This window comes from Triturus cristatus, chromosome 9, assembly GCF_964204655.1.
Source record: "Triturus cristatus chromosome 9, aTriCri1.1, whole genome shotgun sequence".
Taxonomy (NCBI): domain Eukaryota; kingdom Metazoa; phylum Chordata; class Amphibia; order Caudata; family Salamandridae; genus Triturus; species Triturus cristatus.
In genome coordinates, this window is record NC_140592.1 from 914,694,486 (window position 1) to 914,717,980 (window position 23,495).

The 23,495-nt window shown below is 50.4% G+C and overlaps 1 protein-coding gene across 1 annotated transcript in view; it reads left to right on the forward strand.

Annotated features, from left to right (window-relative positions):
* Positions 1 to 23,495, forward strand: part of DICER1 (dicer 1, ribonuclease III) — a 692,358-nt gene that overhangs the window by 45,876 nt on the left and 622,987 nt on the right. The window contains exon 2 of the mRNA XM_085626460.1: positions 15,680 to 15,779. The gene's annotated coding sequence lies outside the window, so the exon portion shown is untranslated. The remainder of the gene's footprint in view (positions 1 to 15,679; positions 15,780 to 23,495) is intronic.

Genomic DNA, 23,495 nt, shown 5'->3' on the forward strand with positions numbered 1-23,495 from the left:
GTCAGACCTGGGTTGAATAGAGAGATCTGCATTGGAGTGTGGGGAGGGGTAGCTCCTGGACCTGAATAGGGCTGTGCCTGGCAAGGTGAATGCTGGCTCCACCTCCCACTGTGCGTCTGATGGCAGACCCCCCTCTTTCTGAAAGGAAGGATGCAGCCTGGTAAACAAAGTGCTCCAGGGCTGGGCAGAACTGGTTCTGGCTGGGTTCAGTGACTTGTAGCTTCTGAGAACAAAGACTTTTGGGGTATAAATATCTGTGATGAAACCCCTACAATTTGTATTGCCCCTGAATCTCAAGACCAACCTCTGTCCGTGGAACTGAAGGAAGCTGCAGGAGAGGACTATCCTGGTGTTGTGTGCTGTTCCCTGGATTGGCCTGCAGTAGTTTTCATTGGACTGGAAATAGGCGGGAAAAGGAGCTGTGAGAGAACTTTTTAATCTTGAACCTGCAATCACCCAAGGGCTAGAGAGAGAACTAGCCTCCTGACTGAAGTCTCAGGACCAGTAGACTTCATTTTGTCGCTAAGGCCTGATAGCGAGCCGCCGCAGCCAAGGAGTGTCAGGAAAATCGTCGCCCTGCTGCCGCTGAGGGCTCGCTGGCCTGATCATCGCCCCGCATGTTTGCGGACCTCAAAATTATCGCTAACGCCTGTTAGCGAGCCGCCACCACCGCGGAGCGTCAGGAAAATTGTCGCCCTGCTGCCGCTGAGGGCTCGCTGGCCTGATCATCGCCCCGCACGCTTGCGGGCCTAAAAATTATCGCTACAGCCGCGAAGCACCAGGAAAATCATCGCCCTGCTGCCACTGAGGGCTCGCTGGGCTGATCATCGCCCGCACGTTTGCGGGCCTCAAAATTGTCGCTAACACCTGTTAGCGAGCTGCCGCAACCAAAAGCGTGAGGAAAAACATCACTATCCCGCTGTAGCGGCATTTTTGTGGATTATTGACAACATCCCGGAACTGTGAGTAAAAAGGGTTGCAGAGACCATTGCCCTGAACTGAACTTTGCATTCCCCATTTGAACTATTTTTGCAGCATCCAGAGAGTATTATTTTTGCACAGTATTGTGGCTTTCTCGTTATTTTGTCTTGTGATAAGCCTATATATAAAGATAACTATTTTTTTATACCTACCTGTGTTGTGTCCCTTTGTAGTGTTCCTCACTGTATTACTGTGTATGGTCATAAACGCTTAACACACTGCCTCTGAGATTAGCCTAACCGCTCGTGCTACGTTACCACAAGGTGGAGCAGGGGTTGTCAAAGGGGTGCAGCCCTTCACTCTCACTTAGGAAGAAGGGTCCCTGCTTGGACAGTGGCCATCCACTGCCAACCAGAGACCCCCATTTCTAACAAACAGCAAAATTAATTCTCTGTCAAAGCTTGAGGCAGAGCTGTCTCCTATCACCACCCGTTTTCACATTGTCTCTGGGCCATCATTAAAATTGAGAAAAAGTGAGCATTTTAGATTGCCTCTGTTCACGACTGATTTTCATAAGTCTATGTTGTTTACATAAGTTTGTATGCTTTTCTTCATTCTGCCCACAGACATACGACAGAGTTAGGCAGCCAGGGTACTCTACGGCAAAGTACACTATCTGCCAAACTGATTGCCTGCACCATTCAATCACAGTCCAATGTACATTTATTTTATTTATTTATTTATTTTTCTCCCTAAGAGACCCACCCACAAACCAGGCAGGCTGAAGGCTGCTCCATGGTTCTCTCCAAGGTTAGGAGAACTAAAACAATGGTGTAGAAGACTTGAACGTTCCTGGAGACAAAATTATTCAGAATCCAGGAAACTCAAGTATAGAGAGGCAATCAGATCATATAAAGCTGATATTAAATCTGCCCAAGTTGCCTTTTATGAGGAGAAAATCCTTTTAGCGGCAAACTTCCCCCAAAGAAAGGTTTTGAATCGCCAAAACCCTCTCCAATCTGCCTCCGAAGCAACCAACATCAGAGGGGGCACTCGTAAGGTGTAATAATTTGGCGGAGTTTTTCCAATAGAAATTCACAACATCTATATGTCCCTTCCGGACTTCCAGAATCAACAATCTGTGACGCTGACCTTTGAGCCACTTGCCGGAACACAAATTTCATTAGGGCTATTCCCCCTTTTGGATCTTGCCTCATTGGACTTGAGCATTGCAAAAATAAAGTCGGGCTCCCCTACTGACCCCGCCCCTCCTCTGCCACTCACTTTAGCTGCCGACACCATTCACCCTGTAATCCTTGATCTTGTCAACTCGTCCATCTCATCCGGAACGGTTCCCCCCGCATGTAAATGCGCACTGGTAAAGGCCCTTTTAAAGAAACCTAATCTTGACCAGTCTAATTTAGCCAATTTTCGTCCCATCTCGCTCCTTTCCTGGATGAGTAAGATTCTGGAAAAACCTATAAATACTACCCTAGTAGATTTGCTAGAATCTAATGATCTTCTCCATCATTCCCAAACTGGCTTTCGTCCTCAATTAGGGACTGAGACTGCCCTTTTAGCATTAACTGAGGAGGCGAGGCGGATACTGGAACAGGGAGCACGGCAGCGATCATCCTCCTTGACCTTCGTGCCGCTTTCGACACTATCGGCCATAGCACTCTGATCCTTCGGCTAAAGAGTGTGGGAGTGACCGGCACTGCTATAACATGACTGCAGTCCTTTCTCAAAGACCGGTTCTTTCAAGTTTTTGAGGGAGATGTTGTCAACAGCCGGCTGTCTCTCAGCTGTGGGGTGCCTCAGGGCTCCTCCCTGAGCCCCACGCTGTTTAACATCTATATGAGACCGCTGGCAGAGATCGCCCAGCCATTTGGCATTAAAATTATCACCTATGCAGATGACACTCAGCTCATGGTGGCATTGAAACACCCCGAGAGTACCTCTATCACCCTAGGCCCGTGCCTATAGGAAGTTGCCAAATGGATGGAACTCTCTTGCCTCAAACTTAACGGGGATAAGACCGAGCTTATGCTCCTGGGCAACTCTCCCTCCTTCGATCCTGTTTTGCTCTGGCCTAATTGTCTCGGTCCGGCACCAGATCTGAAGATTCAGATTAAGAGCCTTGGCATGTGGCTTGATCACTCGCTCCGTTTTAATCAACAGGCTGCTAAAATCTCAGCCACCTGCTACGGCCTCTTGAGGATGCTCTGCAAGATCATGCTCTCATCCTCTCTCGCCTGGACTATGGGAATTCCCTCTATCTGGGAGCCCCCCAAGCCACCATCGATAAGCTCCAGATCATTCAGAACTGTGCTGCTGGCATGCTCCTTCAGGTTCCCTGACAGCAATCTGCGAAACCAGCACTAAGGAGCCTCCATTGGCTACCAATCAAGGAGAGGATCCAGTTTAAGGCGATGTGCCTGACTCACAGTGCCTTCTGGAAGAAGGGCCCAGCGACAATCCAATCCATGATTACCCCCTACCAACCTCTCAGAGATCTCCGCTCTAGGTCTTCCTTCCTAGTCACTACACACAGAATAAGGAAAGCTAGAGGAGGCGTGCGCTCCTTCTCTTATAACGCTGCCAATTCCTGGAACACCCTCCCACTATACCTGCGGAAGGAGCGTAACTTGCTGTCATTTCGAAAGCTCCTAAAACCCGTTCTTTTTAATGAATGTACCTAATCCTCTACTTTTCTATCTTTCTGTGCTTGTCCGCAGCGCTGGGAGGCCTTGGGGTAGCCATCGCGCTATATAAATTCTATTTAATTCATTCATTCATTCTCCTGTCTGTGTCTGCCTGGCAAACCCTGGTGGTCCTGAACAGGAAAAGCAAAGTGACCCCCAAACCCAGGGAGAAAACGCCCAGGTTAGTTTATTTATTTACTGAAAAAAACTCCTGCTTTGAGAGTTTGTTTTTGTACAGCAAAAAGGTTTGATGTGCAGCAACATAAAACATGGTGGTCTATCACCAACCTTCACCTGCCTTCAGAAGACCCGTTACGGGGCAGGGCATCTGAAGGCGTCGATATCTTTGCCAAGGTGACGTCGATCTTCAAACATGGTAGGTGGTAGTATGGCAGGGCAGTGGATATTATTAACCCATCGCTGTTGCTCTCCTTCCGTCCACCCATGTGGTCGGTGGGCTGCCCTCAAAACTCTAAATGAGATCCTCTCTCTTTGGGGGAGATTTCTTGAGTCAATATTAAGTAAAAATGCATATGATTAAATGTATCCTGATTGGAAGCAGTTCTGCAAGCGGGAGAATTACTTTCAAATTGGCAGTGTTCAAAATCAGTTACTTGGTTATGCATGTCATGGATATACAAATCACACTATCCATGTAAAATATCCTCAACCTCCTCCAGGTTGCCACTGCAGACTCTGACCAATAGAAATATTTAGGGATGTGTTGGTAAGGTAGGATCACTGGCACTAGTATGAATGTTATACCAAGGTACTTGTTGTTTTATAGAAGTTGCATATAATAGTCATACCACCATATCCAAAACTTTCAAAAACGGGTCTTCACTTAATATGGAAATATAAATGTCCTGTTGTGTCCAGTAAGGGTGTTATTAATTTATAGAGCAGAAATGGGGGGCTGTCTTTGCTATCGTCTTTTTACCTGATTTTGATGCCTATAGATGGACGTTGTTCTACTTGCCAGTACGAATCTAGATACACCCTGTGCCTCCATAAGCATTAAGAGGAGCGAGCGAGGCCTGGAGGCGGCAAGATGGCGGCGGCCCCCGCGACCTAGGGGACGGAGCCGCGGCCAGACGGAGTGCGGCGCCGACCGGCGAGAGGTAGCCTGGCTGTCCCGAATGCACCAGTGGGGGCTCGCCTGCACGGGTGAGAAGTGACGGGCTGGAGCGGGGGGGCTGGGACACGTGTCGCCTCCCCTCGGTGCTCTGACGAGCTTTGGACGGCGCCCGCATCGGAGTGCCTCTGCGGAGGGACTTGGCAGGCCTGTGAGGTGAGGAGCGGGGCGATCGATCCGCCAGGCGCGCCACTGCATCGCCGGCGCCCTTGAGGTTAAGCGGCGGGGGACACCCGGTCGGACATCTGGTTCTGCGGCCACCAGAGGCCTCGGCTGGACGAAGGTCCGCGACACTGAGGAACAGGCCTTGGTAGGCCCTGGGCACATCTCTACACGGCCCGGAGTGGCGCGGCTGGACCCTTGTTCCCCCTCCCTCCTTGTCCCTGGCACAAGAAGCGGCCGCACCTGAATCTGCGACAGGGGTCCCGCCAGCGGCGGCGAAACCCACTCTGCCGGGGGGCCCTGCGGGGATCGACCCGCCACCGTTAGGCCCGCGGAGCACGGCGCCGCCGGTGTGGAGTGGACGTTGCGGCGGAATCCTGCTGGAGAAGTGGAGGACGGCGCAGCCCCCCCCCAGAGACCAAGAGGCGGATTACTGACAGGGGGCCCGTTGGGGACTGGATTTCAAGGTCGGAGATGGGGAAGAAGTCCCCGCCTGAGAAACCGGGCCGGCAGGGGACGATGGACGACTTTACCCGCACCCGGATGCAAACGGGGGCACCGCCTCCCCCCCCCGGCGGCGCGTTCGGACACGGAACTGCTGATGGAGGCCATACAAGCCTCCAGGACGGACATTCAGGAGTCCAGGGCGGCGCTGGAGGTTAAGATCGGGGAGGTGGGCTCCGAAGTCGCGCTACTGAGACAGGACTTCCGCAACTTGTCGGAGAGGGTGCAGACGGCCGAAACCCGGATCAGTGAGGCTGAGGATACCATCACCCACCTCCGCAGAGATGTGGCGGAACTGCAGGCATCGCACCGACAACTACTCTGGAAGGTGGACGACGCGGAAAATAGGGCGAGACGCCATAACCTCCGCTTTGTGGGCTTTAGGGAAGGCATTGAGGTATCGGACATGGCGCTGTTTCTCCGCACCTGGCTGACAAACACGTTCCCGCAGGCCCCATTCTCGAACTGCTTTATGATTGAAAGGGCACATAGGGCGCTCCTAGTGAAGCCGCCGGTGGGGGCGCGGCCGCGTCCCGTCATTGCCCGGTTCCTCAATTTTGCAGACAGGGATCTGATCTTGCGGGAGGCCCGGAAAAAGGGGGCGCTCCGGATAGAAAACACGAACATTATGATATTCCCGGACTACAGTCAGGAGGTGCAAAAACAGAGGAGAGCCTTTGACGCGGTCAAAGCGAAGCTCAGAGACCTCTGCCTGACCTACATGCTGCTTTTCCCGGCAAAGCTAAAGGTGATCTATGATGGGGGTACGCATTTCTTCAATCACCCGGAAGAGGCCTGGCAGTGGCTGGAGACACGACCGATGATGGACCGACACCCCGCTGACAGGGAGGAGGGCCGGGAGCGGCCGAGTGGCAGTGGCGCACGTCCCAAGGAGCTGACGCTCCGGCAGTCCCGGGGACAGTCGGGGCGGAGAACTGGGAAGAGGTTGCGTAAAACGCCCTGCTCGGAAGGTGGTTCGCCACGACGCCGCAAGAGGGACTCCCCGTCATGCGGAGGGGCTGGAGTGCCGGGATCTCGCTTTAGTTGCCTGGCGGGGAGTGGCAGTTTGGAGGAGGATGTCGAGGATACGACCCAAGGGCCGGGACAGGGAGAGACGGCGCAGAGCTCCATACACCCGCTGGAAGTAGCGATCCGAGATCTAGAGCGGGATGCACCCGATCCTACGGAGGAGCGGAGGCCTGAAACCCAAGACTCCCACTCCTGAGAGAGACTGGTCCGGACAATCTTGATTGCAGCTTCTGCCTGATGGAGCACGCAAGTGGTCACACCCCCCCCCCCCGCCCCCTTTTTTGTTATTTCTTGCTTGTGTATATCTTTTGTTAGTCTTCTCATTTGGTCGTTGATGTATGGTGCTCTTGGGTCGGGCAGACTGTGACTGTTCTAGTGTTGTTCCCATAGAGGGCACGAGATAGGTTAACGACGGGTGGGATAGCGAGGGAGGGCGACAGGCCTACTCCGCCAGCAGTCCTGTGTTTGTGGGAAATGGGACTGGTGGGGGGGGGAAGTGGGGAGGGGGTGGGAGCGGGTGAGTGTTGGGGATTTATAGTTTGGGTTTGTTTGGGGACGGGAGGGGGGGGACGAGACGGTTGGGGATGGCTGGGCGGGGAGGGGTTGGGGACAGGTCATTACAGGCACTCACGACACACCACGGGGCTTGCCCGCCAGCGAGGTACCCCCGAGACAGTACACGCGGACGGAGTTGCAATGCCTACCACGACGGTGACACAAGGTGTAGCAGAGGAAGGGCTCTCAATCCTAACGTGGAATGTCAATGGGCTTGGTAGCAAAATTAAGAGAGGCCTGATAAACGCATACATTAGGAGGGCCGGCCCGGACGTAGCGTTCTTACAGGAAACGCACCTTCTGGGGACTAAATGTGGTTTCCTAGCCCGGGGTCACTACACGGTTCTAGCACATGTGGGCCTCACCCGGGGTTCAAGAGGGGTGGCGATACTGGTCCGAAAAACACACCCGTTTCGAGCGACACAGACATGGACCGACTCACTGGGAACTTACGTGGGGGTCCGGGGTGTGTGGCGCCGGAGGGAGTACACGTTGGTATCGGTCTATGCTCCACCTAAGCTGCAGGCGTCCACATTAAAAGGCGTGGCGGAAATACTGCTTGCCACATCAGACACGGTGCAAGTGCTTGGGGGCGACTTCAATGATGTACTGGCCCCGGCATTGGACAGGACGGGAGATAGGGGAAGGGACCGGCCTCTGACGGCCCTCGCCACCACGATGGAGACTCTAGGTCTGACGGACGTGTGGCGTTGGTTACACCCGACACGGCGGGAGTACTCCTTTTTCTCGGGGGCCCACAGGGTGTATTCCCGGTTGGACTATATCTTCATGGCGCGTCACATGTTGAATGAGGGTGTTCGAGCTGAATATAAAACACGGGGCCTGTCGGATCATTCTCCCCTTCTGGTGACAGTGGCCCCCCGGGTACCGGGGAGGGGGCAGTGGCGAGTCTCAGCATGGGACCTCCAGAATTCAAAGGTGCTGAAGGGCATTCGGGCGGATGTTAGAGTCTGCCTAGCTGACAATGTGGGCTCGGTGTCGTCGCCGGTGACCCTCTGGGAATCTATGAAGGCGGTCATGCGGGGTAGAGTCCAGGATAGGATTGCAGAGAAAAATAGGGAACGGCAAAGGGAGCTACAGGCGCTGGAGAGCCAGGTACTTCAGCTGGACAGGGAGTACCTCGCGGACCCGGCGCGGGAGACACTGCGCCGGTTGCTTGACGTTAAGCGGCAGTACCGGGATCTGGCTACGGGAGCAGCCAAACAACAGGCGTTGGCAATGCTCCACCGTTTATATGACGTCGGTGATAAGTCAGGCAAGCTATTGGCGTGGCTCAGTAGAAAAGAGAGAGATGCAAGGTGGATAGAACAGGTGCGAGATGATAGGGGGAATTTAGTAAATTCCGATGCGCAGATCGCGGAAGCCTTTGCAGGGCACTTCCGGGCATTCTATGCTGCTCGAGACCTGGGCTCGCAAGAAGACGCGCTACAGTACAGGTCGGATTTAGACCTACCGACGCTCGCAGATGGAGACATCAAGGAGCTGGAGGACCCCTGTTAGAAATGGGATTTCTGGTTGGCTAGGGCTTGCGCCAAAGCCAGACAGAAACCACCACTCTAGTCAGGGCTGGGGAGTTACACGACAAAGATAACCCCTGCTCACCCCCTTGGTAGCTTGGCACGAGCAGTCAGGCTTATCCCTGAGGCGATGTGTAAAGCGTTTGCGCGCGCACCCAGCAACAACACCCAAGGCCCACCACAAAGGAAACTCCACACAAGGTATTCTATAAAAATAGCCTTTGTATTATACACAACACATTAGATAAAAACACACACTTTACAATGTGCCAACAGGCACGGGCAGAATTTACAAGGGATTATATATACAGGGGACAGGGCCACCTGGACCACTGTCAGGAATTAGCACTTTTTAGAACATAGGAATAATACTGTAGTACAAAATAACATATGTAGCACACAACCAGTAACTACTGGTATCAGGTAAGTACCACCTACGCAACCCTAACCACCTTAGGAAAATCTTGCGCAGGGAATCAGGACCTCACTAGCACCACCTGTACTAGGGAGAAAACAACCACCTAAGTATCACAATACCTGTAGGGGTCTAAGCACATAAACACATGATGCATAACATTCAGAGGTGTAAAGCAAAGCACATGACGCATAACCACATTCAGAGGTGCAGGAAAGGTACAATGGTGCAAAAACTCACATTAGCCACTATCTGTGGCAGTCCCTGGGCCAACTGGCCTAGTAGGGGCAAGGACGCCCTGCGTCCAGAAAAGTCAGGGCGCGCCGGCGCAGGCTGCGCCAACCAGCGCGCACAAAGCACAACCTACACGTAGCAGTTGCCCACTAAGTGCTGGGCAACTGGAGAAATGCTGGGGCCAACGTTGGAGCCTCCCAGGGCTCTGAAACAAATGAAATGCCCCCTAGAGCCTCGCAGGCTCTAAATAATACTGTGCTCCTTCGTTGGAGCCTCGTGGGCTCAGACAGCTGGAAATGCCCCCCAGAGCCTTCTAGGCTCGAGAAATAATGGCCCCTTCGTTGGAGCCCACCACGGGGGACTCGTGAGCCTCGCAGACTCTGAACGACAATGGGCCCCTTTGAACAAGGCCCCCAGAAACGTGGGAGCGGCCCGCTGCCTTCCGGGGCCGCTCTGCTGGTCAGAGAATGCCCCCGTATGGTGGAGGGGATAGGGAAAGGATACGGAGGAGCCCTACGGGAGCTCCTCACTCAGCCCCCACTCACCGGACAGACGCAGGACTCCTCACGGCGGGGGCGCCTCCTCCGGGGTAGGCGCGGGGCTCTCTCCTCCTCACGGGAGCCCCGCCAACCACTGCTGCTTTTCCTCCCTACCTTCGGCACAGCCCAGCGCGGGGTGGGCTCCCGCCTGGGTGGGGGACACGGCGCTTTTCCTCCCGAGTGCTCCGGGGCGCAGGGTAGGCTCCTGCCTGCTCCGGGGCTCGAAATTAGCCGTGAGTCGTCGGAGGGAGGCGGGGTAGGCTCCCGCCCTCCTGTTTCCTGTTCCGGATGTCCCGGAGTCCCGCCCCCGGCCTGCCTGACTTCCTACAAGCCCGGCCGCGGCGGTGATTCTACAACTCGGCAACCAGAGGGGTAGGCTCCCTCGGGATGATAGAACAATGTTTCGCGGGGTGGGCACCCGCTTACAGTTACAGCAATGTCCCTGGCAGGGTGGGCACCTGCCAGGAGACTCTAGAATCGGCAAAAACGGGGCAAACGCCGGGTGGGCACCGGCTAGCAGAAATAAAGCGCTCCTAGCGCTAGGGATCAAAAGTGAAAGCGCTTTCAGCGCTAAAGGCCAATAGAAGCTCCCAGGCGCTTTAGGGATACAAATAAAGCGCTCCCAGCGCTTAGGGGAAAATAAGCACAAAAGTCCAGCAAAGTCCTCCCCTGCACACAGCAAGGCAGGGGTGGGGGGCAAGGCTGGACCCAGAGCCAGCTCACTGGGCCTCCAGGCAGGGAGGTAGTCCAAGTGGCGGTCCTCTGGTCCAGCGGCAGCAGCAGCAGCCCCCCTCAGGTAAGATCCTGGCAGAGAACAGTTTCTGTGGGGACACAGCCCCATTTTTATACAGCAAACCCCTTTGTTCTGGGTTCAGGGTGAGGGGGAAAACCAGTCGCAGCTGGTTGGGGAGCACCCTTGATGTGCTCAGCCCCTCACCCTATTCACTGGCAGGGCTAGGGTCGTCAGTCGCACCACAGGGGGCGGAGCCAGCATTGTGTGTGGAAAACCCTGTCCTATTCAGGACCCAGGTGTACTCCTCCCACCCATCTAGCTGCTGATCTCCCCATTCACCACTGGGTGACTCATCCTGACTCTGGGGAATCCCTAGCCCGTCACATGACATGACCAGCCAATCACCCGACAGACACACTGCACACAGAAGTGCCCACCTCTAGAAGTGGCACTTCCACACTAGGTACATGCACGCCGCACACATCATCGCGCAGCATTCACTCCCACGAGTCCGCACATACCAAACTTGGGCCTGCACACCCCACGCATCAGGAACTACTAGGGACACATACATTCCCCATGCATTCCTATGGGAGGGCAGGCCTATCTCACCACATGCACTCAGAGCGCGCACGCACTTTACCCTGGGACACAGGGAAAGTGCGCAGAGACCAAAGAATTACCACACCAAGTCACCAGTAAAAAGCAAAAAAGTTCAGGGGTGAACCTGCCAGAAGGGCCAAGTCCAACACAACCCCCTTCCAGCCAAAACGCAGGGCAGACCAATCACCACCGTGATGGACTTCCCTGCTTGGGGCGATAGAACACGGACGCGGGCCCGCAACTGCAGGGACACCCTCCGGTTCTACGCCACGGTGAACCCATAGAATTCTTTCTAACACCACTGTCTGGACCAACTGGGCTACCCCACTGGTACTCCCAAGCTGTCCGCGGCCAAGACCAGGCCCTAGGCTACCCAGGTGCCACCGGTCTTTGCCTAACCATAGAGTGGGGGGTAGTAACCCCTGGCACATAGCGGCCATTCTCCACTCTACCCCTCATCAGGGCAGTTCTAAACTGCCACTGATCCTCCAGCCTAGGGTCTGTACCCTCAAGCTGACCAAAATTCACGGGTGAGGCTCTCCTCCCCCTACCTCTTCTTCTGGGGTTCCGCCCTCTCTTCCTCTGAGAGGCAACCCCGTAACGCAATTCACCTACCAGCTCAGGACCCCTCCCTGAGAACTGGTCTCCCAACCTAGGGTTTAACCCCTCAGGTTGCACTGGGGTCAGAGGTGGGCTCTCCCACCCTCTGCACCCCCTTCCAGAGTCCTGCTCCCTACCAACTGGGGCGGTACCTCTGGAAGAAGAACCGGTCAGGACACTGGTTACAGTCGTCCTACCCTTCAGGTCAGGCTGATCCTGAACCTGGCCTCCCAACCTCGGGTCTAGAACCTTTGGTGGAATACTTGCCTGGCACTCCAGGACTTCGGGGGACTTACACACCATCCCCCCAAGAGGAACATATGCCTCATATGTTGCATGACAGTCTGCCTGGCGCAGATCTCCCGTCCCCTGTCCACCTGACAGTGCGCGAAGATCCCCCAGGACAGACGTGTGGTCACCATGGTCACCTCGAGGAGACTCAGCCCTCCCGGCTGGTCCCTGACCCACTGGCTCCTCCACCGGGGAACACCGCCCCATGCCACTCCTCTCGCTGGACTTCTGTACCCTCCCTACTGGAGCGGTACTGCCAGACATCAGAACCACTGGAGCTTTATTTACAGACGCTCCAGGTCCTCCATACACTAGGTGATCCTCCTCAAATGGACTAACAGGACAGCCTAGGTCCCAGACTTGGTGTTCCCTCATGAAACCATCCAAGTCATGAGGCAGGGTTTCGTGCGTCTGGGGACCCTCGGTCACCCACTTACTCCCGCTCCACTGAGCCAGGCCGTAAGCCCCTACACCCTCCTCGCTATCCGGGGACCTAGCTGGGCTACACTGAGCCTCCTCCACCACGCTGGGCTGGAGGATCTCTGAACCACTACTGTTGGAATCACTCTCCCATTCCTCATCAGAACCTGGGACCCCTTCCCATCGGTCTGCTCTTTTTGCAAGGTCCCAGAGACCAAAAAATTACCACACCAAGTCACCAGTAAAAAGCAAAAAAAGTTCAGGGGTGAACCTGCCAGAAGGGCCAAGTCCAACACCCCCCTTACGTTAGACGAGGTTAAAAAGGCGTTGGCCAAGCTGCGGGTGGGGAAGGCGCCGGGTCCAAACGGGTTCCTCGCGGAATTCTTTAAAAAAACGGCGGATCTTCTGGCTCGCCATATGTTGGTGTTATTTGAGGGGGCGCGGGGAGAGGGGTGTCTCCCCCCGGATCTTAGATTGGCCACGATCGTCCCGATTTTCAAGGAGGGGAAACCGCCAGAGGAGTGCACATCGTACCGCCCGATATCGCTGCTGAACACCGAGGTGAAATTACTGGCGACGGTGCTGGCCCTCCGGCTGCGGCGGGTGATCCCAGATTTGGTCCACCTGGATCAGACGGGCTTCCTCCCCAGTAGGGCCACGAGATTGAATCTGAGGCGCTCGCACAACTGGCTACAGGTGGTGAGTGGCCGACGGGACCCTCATTGGTTTCTCTCCTTGGACGCGGAAAAGGCGTTCGATGCGGTGCATTGGCCCTTCCTAGAGGGCGTCATGGAGCGTCTGGGATTCGGACCTGTCTTCCGCCAATGGGTGCGACTACTGTATACGGGCCCGAGGGCGCGGATGAGGGTCAATGGGGTTACATCGGGGGAATTCCCTATTTGCAGGGGTACGCGGCAGGGATGTCCGTTGTCCCCCCTGCTCTTCACGTTGACGATAGAACTGCTGGCGGCACGGGTCAGACAACACCCGGAGATTCGAGGTTTTCGGAAGGGTCTGCTAGATGACCTGGAGGAAAAAATATCTCTCTATGCGGACGACGTCCTTCTGTATGTTACGCACCCCGACACGACAATCCCGGTAATTTTCTCAGAGCTAGAGCGCTATGGTGCCCACTCGGGTTACAGGGTAAACTGGCATAAGTCGGTGCTATATGCCCCGGAGGGGCGGGGGGACTGGCCGTGTCTCCCAGACAGACTCCAGGCGACGACGGAGGGGTTTCAATATCTGGGAGTGTTTCTAACACTAGACCGGACTGTCTCCTACGACAGGAATGTTGGGAGGGTTCTGACCAATTTCGTGAAGGATGCGCAAAGATGGCGTCGGCTGCCGCTTACGCTACTGGGGCGTGCAGCCATGTTTAAAATGATAACGCTGCCCAGGTTCCTGTATGCGTTCCAGAATTAATATTATCCGGTCCTTAGGCGGGTCTTTCGAGAAATTGATTCGGAACTCCGTAGCTTTCTCTGGCTCGGTAGACAACCCAGGGTGGCGATAAAGACCCTGCAGAAGCACCAGTATAGCGGGGGGATCTCGCTTCCCAACATCGAGGCCTACTACTGGGCGGAACATCTGGTATACATTAATGATTGGCTTCACGCCCCGGCAATGCACCCGACGTTTGCTTTGGAAAGACATGTTATGGGCGCCCACTCGTATCATTATTACTTATATGGTGGCAAGGGTACGGGACGGTTACTGATGGCCACTAAAATCACCCTGGCGATTTGGAAAAGGGCGACCCGGGAGATTGGCTGGGACAGGAAACTAAGTAGACAGACGCCCCTATGGCGTTGCACGTGGCTACCAGAACTAAACAAGTTGAGGGGGTTCACGCACTGGGATAACATCGGGGTGTCGACACTGGGAGACGTGCTAGTGAGGGGGGAGCTGAAATCCTTTTCAGTGCTCCGCAGGGAATTTGGATTGCTCCCCACGCAGTACTATAAATACGCGCAACTGAAACATGCTTGGCAGGCGGAAGGGATACAGACGGCTTCTCTTCCCGAATACGCACCACTAGAGGGGAGACTGTTGCAGGAACACATGGTGGAAAGGGCGGTGTCCCTCACATATCGGACCCTCATGAACAATATGCCTGATAATATGGGGGCGCTACGGGCGACCTGGGAGGCGGACGTGGGTGAGATGGACGAGGTGGACTGGGATACAGTTCTCATGCACCCACGAGAGGTGGCGATTAAGTCCCGGCTGCGGCTGATCCAATTCAATATTCTGCATAGAATGTACTTTGATAGACTCCGACTGTTCAAAATGGGACGGGTGGGGGACACGTCGTGTCTGAGGTGCGGAAGGGAGGGAGGGACTTTCTATCATGTACTTTGGCTTTGCCCGCAGATTCAGGGGTACTGGCGGGGGATCCTAGGGGAACTGAGTAAGGTGTTGGAGGTGCCACTGCAGGAGGACCCCAAGTTAGTGCTACTGGGTATGACACATGATGTGGATCTCCCCCGCCCGCTGTTGACTTTCCTGGTGCTGGCTCTGGTGGTGGCAAAGAGGGATGTAGCAAAATACTGGGGGGCGCCCTCGCCACCCCGATTGGAGGAGTGGAGGAGAGGTCTTGACATCTACATGGCGGCAGAAAGGGTCACGTACAAGGCACGAGGCTGCCCCAAAAAATTCACCAGGGTGTGGTCCCGATGGCGGAGGTATCACGGCCTGGAGGGGGGGGCTCTAGTGGGGCGGCGGAGTGGAGGGGGCCGGCATGGTTCATGGATGACGTCTACAGCCCCAGGGCACGGACAGTGGTGTATACTGAAGACGCTGGTGTCATCCGCAGCATAAGTTCGAAACAGACTTCCTTTGTGATGAGAGAGGGGTGGGGGCGGAGGGCAGGCGAGGTGGGGGTGGTGCTCAATACTGACCTGTTTGTTTGGTTGTTTTACCCTGTGTGTAGCTGTAAACCAAAAATGCCAATAAAAATGTTTATAAAAAAAAAAAAAATTGCAGGTCTACGATTCTTGAGTACCTAAATTGCACTGTGGTCTCAGACCAATGTGGTGTTTGACATTTCCAAAAACCCAGAAAGATTAGAAAAAAGTTCAAGGACCTATATGTTTTAAGAAAAAAAAAACAGCTAGTTGAAAGTTTTTATAGAGGTAGTTGGACATCTGCACCTGATTGACCAATGATTAACAACTGATTCTTACATACATTTAACCTTGGCTAGACCTGAAAGGTTTTTGTGTTACATGAATTAATAACTTGTGTTGGTCATTGTGGTTTGATTTCTACTCTATTTTTTATTTTTTTAAAGGCAGTCAATTTGGAATAATGTAATTGGCGTAGAAATGGAAGGCTCACTCGAGAATTGCACTTCAGAAAATGCAAGCACCTCATTTTATGAAACGAAAACGGTAAGCACGAGTTTATGAACTTCTTTGAGATTCGGTGAAATGGTTTCTTCCATCATGCATGCCAAGGACGACATACAGATATTCTAATAATCTTATCACTAAAAGGTACAGCATCGTCACAGAAATGTAGTGCCAACATTCGAATATAAAACATCATTACTTAATATGTTGGTAGATGAGATCAGGCTGGGGGAGAAGCACCAATATCGGTCTCATTTAATTATTGATATAGGGTCCATATTTTGGCCACATACCCAGCCCTTATTTTTCAGTCCAATAGTTCGCAAAATGCATAGTTGATGCCATTAAAATAAATTACACATCCTATGCACTCCAACGGCAGTTAGTTTTAAGTACCATCCAACTTTGAGCAGGGCATTCACTGAGGACACCCTTGGGACCTAGATGTGACTTATCAATGCTACACCTGTAGCATTGATAAATCCCACTGTATTCAAGCTAGCCTGGCTGAAGAAAGGTGACATACCCTGAAACCGGTCCTAGGATGCTTGTTTCCGGTCCAGGGAGGACCTGGCTTGGCAGTTCGGTCTGGACTGTTCCCATGGGGCACAGGGTCAAGACCGATTTGCATATGACTGGGTCCAAACTGGGGTGGCGTAGTGGGCAACAGAACGATGGATTTAACCCAGATCTTTTGACTGGGGGAGAATGTCTGCATTGTCAGCATTCCGTCCATCATTTGTTTTCTGTAACACTTTTCACCCTAAGTGGGATGGGTATGCCCAGACTTGGGTCCCTTGCTCACTGTGCCACTGGATTCAAGCTAGCCTGGCTGAAGAAGGATGACCTAACCTGAAACCGGTCCCAGGAGGCTTGTTTCCGGTCCAGGGAGGACCTGGCCTGGCAGTTCGGTCTGGACTGTTCCCATGGGGCACAGTGCCAAGACTGATTTGCATATGACTGGGTCCAAACGGGGTGGCGTAGTGGGCAAAAGAAGGATGGATTTAACCCAGATCTTTTGACTGTGGGAGAATGTTTGCATTGTCAGCATTCCGTCCATCATTTGTTTTCTGTAACACACCCGTAACCCTAGCAGGGACCCAAGCGGGTCTGCAGGCACAGACACCTCCAGAACATCAGAAAGAGCTCTGCTTCCTAAAAATATGCATTTAGAGGTATTGGCAGGCTAGATGGATGAAACCTGTTGGAGAATTATCACATCCACGGAATGCAACTATACAGTTCTTCAGTTTAGTGCAGTACTTCCCAATGTTTAAAAAAAAAAAAGTAACTAAAGCGTCAAGCGGTAGTGCACTGCCATTTACAGAGAGCACATATTTATTGAAATGGCCACTAAATTTCCATGAACGTACAGTTTTACTGATAAAACTATATTGCACACAAATGATAATGTGTGGAAATCAGGTTTTAGTGAATATTTACCATTTGTGCTTCACCAAATAAAGTGTCTTCATTTGTTTTGATCCTATTAAAATCTTTGTTTCCATAACACTTCAGAATTACAAAAAGTGCTTCATCTCTGCTTCTGCTGAACGTAACATAATTAACTTTATTTTTCTTTGTCTGACTGCGAGTGAGATGAGTTTATAAACACCCATTTCCATGTCAAAAAAAATGAGCTGCAATTTGTGAGATGTAGCCTGACATTCGACCTTTGTCTTTGAAGCGCAGCAAACGTGACAAGATAAGTGCAGAATTTAAAGGCATTTTTTTTATTACTTGGGCATTTACTACCCACCAAACACCTGCTCGTGACCCACAGTTTAGGAAGCACTGGTTTAGTGTAACCTGGAACGCTTTTAGTTCAAATGGAGGGCATAATTATAAAATGGTGCACCAAGATCCAGCTGCCTATGAGACACATTCCTGGCAGTCTTCAGTTTGTTGTAGCCCTACACCTCTTTCCGGTTTTAGACAATAGTGAGGATACTGCTGCAGTTACGTGCACAGTGTGCTTCATGTAGTGCACTTCTTGTAAAAACTCTGGCAATATGAAATATATGGCCCTGTTTTTCTCATTAAGTGTGTAGTCTGTAATAGTGGAGAATTATGTATGGATCTCCCCACTTACTCAATTTTATTTTTAGTGGAAAAAAATACCGTTAACAGTAGTAGACTTCAAAGCCAATTCTAGATTGCGTTTATCAAAAGTAAATCCTATGCCTGGGGAAGCCATATAATAAGCTCTGAAGGGAAGTCTTTGAGGCTTTAGCTTGTTTTCAGTTTACCACTGTATTCAACTCTGAGGGTGGTGAGTGGGTACGGGGCAATGTCTAAAGATAGCCAGAGACCTGCCGTAATACGAGCAAGTCTCTAAAATGTGTTAAATCATAAGGCCTGTTTCATTCTTTTCGAGGTTGAGAAAGGAAAAATTACATTTAAGTTTGTGCAGGTGTCTGCATGGGTAGATGTACACAAGGTGGGTAGTTTGTGTCTTCCCTGGGATCACAAAGATGTCATGGTATTTGGCTTCTGCCAAGTTGTAAACACCCTAGAATTCCAGTGTTAAAAACACTAGGGGCCTCATGTATGTAGCCGAATACCGGTCGGTAACGGCCGATTTTCGGTAATTATACCGTTACCGACCGGTATTTAGGCTTGTGACATGTAGGGGGCTCATTTCTGTATTCGGTAATTTACCGAATCGGTAAAATTACCGAATCGGTAATTTTACCGATTCGGTAAATTCCGAATACAGAAATGAGATGTAGGGGGAGTGTGTGGGTGTTGTTTGGAGTCGGTATTTACCACCAACTAATAGTTGGTGGTAAATAAAGTATGGATGTGTAAAAGCATGTCATAGCGCTTAGAAGTCTGCAATGTGGCAGACATACATGCCCTTAGGGCATGTATGTGTGCCACATGTGCACATATGGCCGAATCAGGGGTGCAACAGGGTGTCAATGTGACACCCTGCCACCCTTGCATGTGCTCCCCCATTACCGAATCGGTATTTACCGATTCGGTAATGAGGCATACCTTCCCATCAATGGGAAGGTATGCCTCATTACCGATTCGGTAATTACCGACTCACTCCGAATCGGTAATATTTACCGACTAATTACCTACATAGCATTTACCACTTCATAAATACCGAATCTGTATGATTCGGTATATATGAAGTGGTAAATGCCAGGCCACCTACATAAGGCCCTAGATGCTTTATTCAAAGGCGTGTGAAAGGAGCATATTTGAATTTCAATTTTTTTAATTGATGAAGGGCATCTGACCAATTTATATGAAAACGCGGTTATTGAAAAAGCAGTATCTGTTCAGATTTTGGATGATGAAGTGGAACATAAATAAAACCAATAAAACCTCATGTTATAATTGCATACACTGTTCTCTGACATTTTGATCATACTAAAATCATGGAAGTCGACAATCTATAGTAAAAGGTTATCTGGTTTGAAATAAATCCATTATACGTCAAAAAATGCTTGCCTCGTATTGAAGCCAATAGTCCCTGGGACAAAAACGGGAACTAGCAACTCCAACTTCGAAAGAAAAACTTCCCTGAACTCAAAATTCCTGTAGGTACTGTTCTAAGTACTGGTGCCCCACCCATAACAAACCAACTGAGCCTTTGAGAATCTTCATTAAGGATAGGATTTTTATCGCCCCAGTTTTTTTCCTGGTTTAGAAAAGCGTAAGTAGAATTTCAAATAACTCCTGAACACCTCGAACAATCCTTACGCATAGCCAGTTTCTGATGCCCCCACAAAGAGCAAAGAGGTATGTAAAAATGATCTAAGCTGCTGGGTTTTGTATGACTGATAAAAGGTGGCTGTCCAAGTAGAATACATGGTCATGACAAGGTAACATGTATTCCATTACATGGGTGCTTAGAGAGGGTGACCTTTAACTGAGGATAAGAGGTTTGTGTTTTTTGCAAGAATGAATTTCTTGTGGACTAGAACAACCAACAAGATGTAGCAAGCCATTTACTTATCACAAATTCTGTGGTTCGCCAAATTGCAGGGTTTGCGACCATTAAGCAACCTTTAACTTTTTATTAAACCCTTTTTGTGATTCAGTGAATTATAATCTAATTATAAAATAGGTTTAGAAATGCGTACCTAATAGCATTTTGAAGAAGCCCGCTTAATGCCTCCCTTCCAAATTGTGATTCACAGTGCAGTGTATCAATGGTTTGGTACTTCAGTCTCGGTCGCAATCAATTGAAAAGTTACCAACTCCTCAAAGGAGTTTGTAACCCATTATGTATGTTTGAAAAAACAAAAACAAAATTTGGCACAGGCAGATGGGTTCAACCAACTCTCAAAAACAATCTTTTAAAAAAAGATTGTTTTTCCCTTTTAAACGCAGCCTATTTTTCCTCGAGGAAAACTGACTGCAGTAAAAAAAACAACAACAAAAAAATATTTAAATGTGATCACAGTCCTGGTAGTCTGCTGACCCAAGCAGGCTACCATCTTTTGATGAGACCCAGTCAGACTAAGTTGCAGTTTGTGACTTCCTTCATTAATATTCATGAGGTAGGTCGGATTACCACCCGTTCTGATTGGTAATTTAGCGATCTGACCAAATAGTACGTAGGTTGGTTTGCAAAATCTGATTGGATATGCAAAAAGTGCGCAATTTGCAACCACCTTTTGCTTATCTAGTGTTAGTACATCTGGCCCAAGGTTAATAAACTTCTTGTGTTTTTCCCGGTTTGAGTTTTTTTTTCCTACTGTGCCAGATTAGACATGGTGGATTTTTACTTCAGTTTTCGAATATCAGTTCCTAAAAACTGCGATTAAACTGATAGTGGCAATTTAAAAGTAAGCATTATGTGTTTGAAGCTCATCTTAACTTTTATGGGCTGCTTCTGTTTGTTTTTTCTTTAAGCAAGGCACATAAAATCAGCTCAGCAGTGTTTTCAAAATTCAAGATGATCACGAGTCGGGAATTGTCACTTTTTTCATAGCTTTAAGTAATTTGAGTGAAGTACTGTTCCAAATGTTTTACCTAATCACTGTTCACTTTGAAGATTACTTCTGGTAGGTTGGAGCACCATGATAACAGTATTTCTCCACAATGTCTTGCTTCTGTTTTGTCGCTGATAAGTATCTTGCACTTGAGTGCTCATGGCTCTCCTGTCTCTATTTGTCTCTATTTGTCTAACCTGCAAATAAATATGTCCTGGAATACATTAACAATCAACAAGGAGGTAAGAAATGAACAACATCCTTCAGTATGGTGTAGGATGTCCGCTAATTCCAAAATTAGTGTTGAGCTTTAGGTTTCAGTGCTGAGTACCTTAAGATCATATGTAGAGTGGATACATTTCCATCTTTAAGTGAAATGGTTTTCTTTGTCATATTCACTTGGAGGAAACACTTATATTCCTGTTATAACATTCCCTTAACAAAACATCTTTGCTTTCGCACACAGTCTACTAGTGGCAACACTTATTTACAAAACTTTCTGTCATTGACTAGAAGCCGCAGACAAGTATGTGGTGCATTTAGATTTTTATGTCCAGATGCCAGAGCTGATTTCTACTCAACAATAATTTTAGAATTAAACGACCTATTGCCTGCTTTCTGATTTTTATTGCAATGTGAGAGGTTTGCAAACACTTTAGAATGTATAGCCACGGTCCGTGGTTCAGTTGTAGATTATTTCTGATTGTTGAGTGTGGAACCTTTTTGTGTTTTATGTCTGGTAATATGTTTCGGAAAAAGACAACAGAAGACGGAAATAATATAATAGGATAGAAATACATTTTAAGGTATGGTATAAAGAAAGCGTTAGACCTTGCACATTAGCGTGGGTCTCCCTTCCATTTTTTTGCTGTTGCCTCATGTGTTTTTGCTGGTGTTAGATTCTTTTGGGCACTGTGCCACTGCTATCCAGTGCCACAGTGCAAGTGCTCCCTATGGTAAATTGATGTATGGATTAGCGATTCCATGATTGGCTGATTTGGTTTACTTGTCAGACCCTAGTACAGTGCACTGAGTGTGCCCAGAGCTTGTAAATCAAATGCTGCTGGTGGGCTTGCAGCACTGGTTGTGCCACCCACAGAAGCAGCCTGTAAAAATGTCACAGCTCTGCCATTGCAGAGCCTATGTGCAGTCTTGTACTGCCATGTTGACTGGACAAGTACACCCACTTGCCATTTCCTAAACCTTTCCTTTTCTTCATAGCAGACACCCCTATGGTAGGCCCAAGGGCAGGGTGCATTGTAAGTATAAGGTAGGACATGCCCTGGTGTGTGTGGCATGTCCTAGTAGTGAATTACAGTCATTTTTGTTTTTCACTAATGCAACGCTACCTGTTCCCCATAGGCCAGAATGGGCAGTTGAATTATTACATTTTATAATCCTAACTGACTCAGGGAACATGATAGAAATTAAAGTTTAGTATGCCTGAACTCAGAATGATAAAATACATCTTTTAGTAAAGTTGGTTTTAACATTCTGTATTTGAAAATACCACTTTTAGAAAGTAGGTATTTTCTTCTCTAACCATCCAAGCCTGCCTCTGCTAGGTTGTGTATTGCTTGTCTGGAGTTTGAGTGACAGGGGCTGGGAGATTCCAGGAGACAGGGTGAGTCAGCACAGGGCTGAATAAAGAGATCTGCAAGTAGATGGGTGGCAGGAGTTGCACCTGGGACTTGAATAGGGCTGTGCCGTCCCTCCACAATGCTGGCTCCACCTCCTGTGGTGCGTCTGATGTCTCTGCCCTGCACTGTGAAAGGAAAGAAGCAGCCATGTCAACAAAGTGCTCCAGGACTGACCAGAACTGGTTTGGACTAGGCAAAGAGAAACTGTGTATAAAAAGGGGGACCCAGAACGTTAGATCACTTTTGAGAAACAAGAAGAAACCTTTGTTGAGGAGAGGAACCAGAGAGACTGAGGAGAGACTATCCCTAAGCTTGAGGGATTGGCCTGCATTGGTTGCCTAACTGCCAAAGAGAGGAGAGAGGAACTTTGTGTGTACTTTCATCAACTTGTGAAGCATCTCCAAGGGCTTGAGAAAGAGCTTGCCTGCTGCTGAAGTCTCAGGGACAACAGACTTCAACCACCAGTTCCCCAAGAGTTCTTTGGAAGTGCCTGCAGTTGTGTTTGGCTTTTTGAGGGACTGCGTGTCGCAAGGAGCTGGAAGCGCGACTCACTAAAAAGAAGCGCGTAGCCGCAGCCATCGCATCACTGAAGAAGGGTGTCGCCGCTATTGCATCGCAGAAGCGTCTCGCATCACCGGAGAAGTGTGTCGCCGCCACAGCCGCTGTCGTCTCATCACTGAAGAAGGGTGTCGCCGCTGCAGCGGTCGCATCACATAGCAGAAGCGTCTCGCATCACCGGAGAAGAGTGTCGCTGCCGCAGCCGCTGTCGCTGCTTCACTGAAGAAGGGTGTCGCTGCTGCAGCTATCGCATCACCGAAGTGTCCCACATTACTGGAGAAGCGTGTCGCAGGGCCTGTTGCAGCTCAGAAGAATCGTTCAGTCGCCGCACGCCTGTCGGGCGTGCACACATCATGTCGCAACAAGAAGAAGACGCCATCTTTGTTTCACCGCACCAGGTCTTCATCGCATCACAGCGTTGCGGGTCGCACCGCCACGGAAGCGCAGTAGAAACCTACTCATCACCGTTCCTGCGTGTAAGGAACCGACGCATCACCTTCCCTGCAATACTTTCATTGTATAGCGTTACGCATCCAAAGGTACATTGAACTCAAAGTGTCACATTTACCATCTTAAGAGAACTAAGCTATTTCTACCATTTT